Here is a 4,210-nt window from a genome sequence, read left to right as displayed (position 1 = left end):
GACAAGCGGCTCTTGTATTTTCATTTATGCCTTTTTAGCTTTGCACCTGGAACTTTGTAGTGTCATAATTAATGCCACTGTGCAAAACAAAACACAAAACATGCTAGACTTTTTTTTTAATTGTTTTTACTTTATGTGTATGAGTGTATTGCCTACATGTATGTGAGTGCACCCGTGTCATGCAATGCTGCGGAGGTCAGAAGAAGGCTTCTGATTCCCCTGGAACTGGAGTTAAGGACGGTTTGTAGCCACTATGTGGGTGCTGGGAATCGAACCTGGGTCCTCTGAAAGATCAGTCAGTGCTCTTAACCACTGAACCATCTCTCCAGCCCCAAAACATGCTAGACTTTAAACATACTTTTCCCACCATTGAATTTTAACTCTATAAAAGGAATTTTTTCAGGTTGTGGATAGCTCAGAGGTTAAGAGCACTGGGTGCTCTTTCAGAAGTCTTGGGTTCAGTTCCCAGCACCCACATGGCAGCTCACAACCATCCATAACTCAAGTTCCAGGGGATCTGATGCCCTCTTCTGGCCCTGGTGGGCATTGCATGCACATCGATGCAGTTACAGGCAGGCAAAACACTCACACACATAAATAAAAGTGTTTCCATGACACTTGTGATTACTCTCTAAATAAAAATACAGAATGTTGAGCCCAATCTGGTGGAGCACACCTTTAATCCCAGCACTCAGGAGGCAGAGGCAGATCTCTGTGAAATTGAGGCCAGCCTGGTCTCCATAGCGAGTCAGGCCAGCTGAGGCAAAAAAAAAAAAAAACCCAAAACAGAATATTCTATAAAAATGGAGGGTAGGGGCTGGAGAGATGGCTCAGCGGTTAAGAACACTGGCTGTTCTTGCAGAAGATCCAGGTTCGTATCTCAGGACCCACATGGCAGCTGACAACTGTAACTCCAGTCCCAGGGGATCCAACCGTGTCATCTCCATGGGCATTGCATGACATGGGTGCACTTACCTACATACAGGCAACACAGTCATAAAATAAAAACAATAGGGGCTGGAGAGATGGCTCAGCAGTTAAGAACACTGCTCTTGCAGAGGACCCAGGTTCAATTCCCAGCACCCACATGGTGGGTACAAACCATCCTTAACTCTAGTTCCAGGGGAATCCGAAGCCCTCTTCTGACCGCAGCATTGCACGGCTTTTTTAAAAATAATTTTTTTTAAAATATGGGGGCCGGGGGGACAGCTAACAACTACTTTGGTATTCATTTATTGGACAAATCTGCTGAAGACACCAGCATTGTGCATTGTGCTAGGGAAATGGTAAGTAGGATCCCCGTCTTCAGGAATGCCACTCCAATGAGAAGGTAAGAAGTTAATCAGATACTGAAGTGTAAATTGGCAACTCAATTGAGAAAGCCAGCCATCAGCTGTCCTGCCTGCAACATTGAGGAGGTTGTCCAATGAAGGGTAAAAGTCCTCCAGGAAACAGCTTGAACTAAGTTTGGAAGAAGAGGCTAAGCTAGGAATATAGCTCAGCGGTAGAACATTTGCCTAATAGGCCCTGGATTTAAGCCCCAACACCACAAAAACTAAAAGGAAAGACCACCCACCATGGAAATCAGTATAAAGCGGCCTCAAAAACGTCCAGCAATTACTACTCCTTATATAACTGAAGGGCTCTTAAGCATACAGCAGGGTACCTACACATCCATCTTTATTGTGGCACTATTCACAGTAGCCAAAATACAGGATCAGCCTAAACAGCCATCAAGAGATGGATAAAGAAAATGTATATATACAGAGGAGGGGATTTGTGTGTGTGTGTGTGTGTGTGTGTGTGTGTACGCTACAGCACACGTGGAGGTCAGAGGACAACTGTGGAGTTGGTTCTGTCCTACCTTCCAGGAATTGAACTCAGGACACCAGGCTTGGGTGGTGAGCACCATTACCATGCTGAGTCATCTCTGTGGCCCACACAATGGAGTTTTATTCAGCCATAGAGAAGAATGAAATAGTTATTTGCAGGAAAATGGATGGAACTAGAGATCGTGTTAAGTAATTAAGCCAGACTTACAAAGACAAATATTGAATGTTTTCACATATGTGACGTCTAGATTTATTTTTATATGTACATGCATATGTGTATGTGTGTCTCATCAAAGTGGAAGAGAATATTTGGGAAATGAAGGGAGACGGGGGAATAGAGAGTAATAGGGTAAACAAGTGAAGTACATATGTGAATGTGATAAATGAAAGCCGTTATTTTGCACGTGGATATATGCTGATAAAATTTAAATGGGAACAAATGCTGAAAGAAATGTTAACAGGTGAAGGGTGGAAACCTAGACAAACAGGAGTTCTCCCTAGCAGGGAACACACACTGAGGGAGGATGGGGCAAAGTGCCATTCAGGTTCACAGAACGACATGGGGTGAGGCTGTTTGCAAGTTACATGGTTTTCCACTTAATGACATAGAATGCAGTAGTGGACTTACATAAGGATGAGACATCAGATTTCATTCTGAGGGAAGCCGGAGGACTACGTGGAGAACAGATTGGAGGAGACAGGCGCTAATACGGTGAAGCCAGGGTGAGTCCAGCTGAGCTTGGACCAGGATGGCCACAAAACATGAGAACTAGAAACATCTGAAAGTAGGGGACGAGGTTGATAGATGGCATATGGAAAATGAGATGAGGGAAGGGGCTGATGGGGAGGGAGGGGAAACTATTGTTTGAGGGCGGGAGCCTTTTCTGAGAACATTTGAATACAGAAACAGAATTAGGGGCAGGGAGCACTAATGCATGAGCTTGGCTTTAGACATGAATTTGATGTGTCACTGAGATTCTAAGAACTAGGGGTTAGTAGGGTGTGAGGTGTGTGGCCCGGGCTGAAGGAATCAGAGCCATCCTCAAGTAGGTGCACACTGTGGTTATAAGTTAGCTATCAAGAAAGAGAAAGTAGAGGGAAGAGGAGTGTGCCACAGATCAGGCCTGAAGAAATGCCAGCATTCAGCGTGGGGAGAGGAGGGTGGGCACAGGGTGTAGTTTAAGGTATGGAGAAGTCTCAGAATTTCTGGGTAACAGAGAATTTGAGGCAGAATAGCAAGAGTTCTTGGATCTGTTGGTGGTGCATTGCCACTGCCCATTAGTCACATGGGTATGGGGAGGACAGGAGCTGGGTCTGTACCCCTTTAGGAGGTGAGCACTAACTGCCCTGGGGAACTTGCCTTTCCCCATAGGGGATGGAAACCATGGAAACCCTTACCTGGGAAGGCACTCCAGTATATTTCTATAGTTTTTGTTTTGTTTTGTTTTTAATGTGTGTTTTGCCTGCTTGTATGAAAGAGGTGCACTACATGCGTGCAATGCCCACAGAGGGGAAGAGGACATCAGCCGCCCCTCGGAACTGGAGTTAGTTGTCAGTCACTATGGGTGCTGGAAACCAACCAAACCTGCATCCTCTACAAGGGCAGCAGTTGCTCCTAACCACTGAGCCATCTTTTCAGCCCCAAGAGCTCTTCTTTCAAAACTATATTATTATTTTATGAGTATATTGCTTGCATGCATATAAGTGCATTCATGTTGTGCAATGCCCATAGATGTCTGAAGAGAGTGCTCTTAACCACTGAGCCATCTCTCCAGCCCTCTGAGTTTTTTTTTTTGTTGTTTTTTGTTTTTTGGTTTTTTTTTTTGTCTTTTTGAGACGGTCTCCCTGTAGCCCCAGCTGTCCTGGAACTATGTAGACCAGGCTAGCCTTGAACTCACAGAGATCCGCCTGCCTCTGCCTCCCAAGGGCTGGGATTAAAGGCATGTGCCACCACGTCCTGCTGCCTGCTGAGCTCTTAATGACCCTTTGGTCTGCTGGGACCTATATGTAATCGCTTGCTTCTATGATGTTTGCCTGCCCTTCAGGACACTCAAGCCTGCAGAAATGCTACACACTTCGGATGTGAATTCCTGGGGCTTTAGTCCATAGTTTCTCTCTGCTGTGCTGTTGGTGGGCCAGGTGGGTTGATTCAGAGGTATCATCGTCAAGCTCAGCTCCCAGTACCTTTCTGTGCTAACACACATCTTTCTGTGTACTTCAGCACTTGGGGGTCTGTTAATTACAGTCAAAGCCTCAACCCAGTCAGATCCACATTTTGCTCAGCTCTACCTCCCTCAGACACAAGAAGGACTCCTGGGAGGCAAGGTAGATTCTGCAGCACTTTTAATATATAAAGCAAAAGGTAAGCAGTGGACTGC

The sequence above is a fragment of the Nannospalax galili genome, unplaced genomic scaffold (genome assembly GCF_000622305.1).
Source record: "Nannospalax galili isolate Female #2095 unplaced genomic scaffold, S.galili_v1.0 scaffold205, whole genome shotgun sequence".
Lineage (NCBI taxonomy): Eukaryota > Metazoa > Chordata > Mammalia > Rodentia > Spalacidae > Nannospalax > Nannospalax galili.
Note: the sequence above shows the minus strand (reverse complement) of the source record.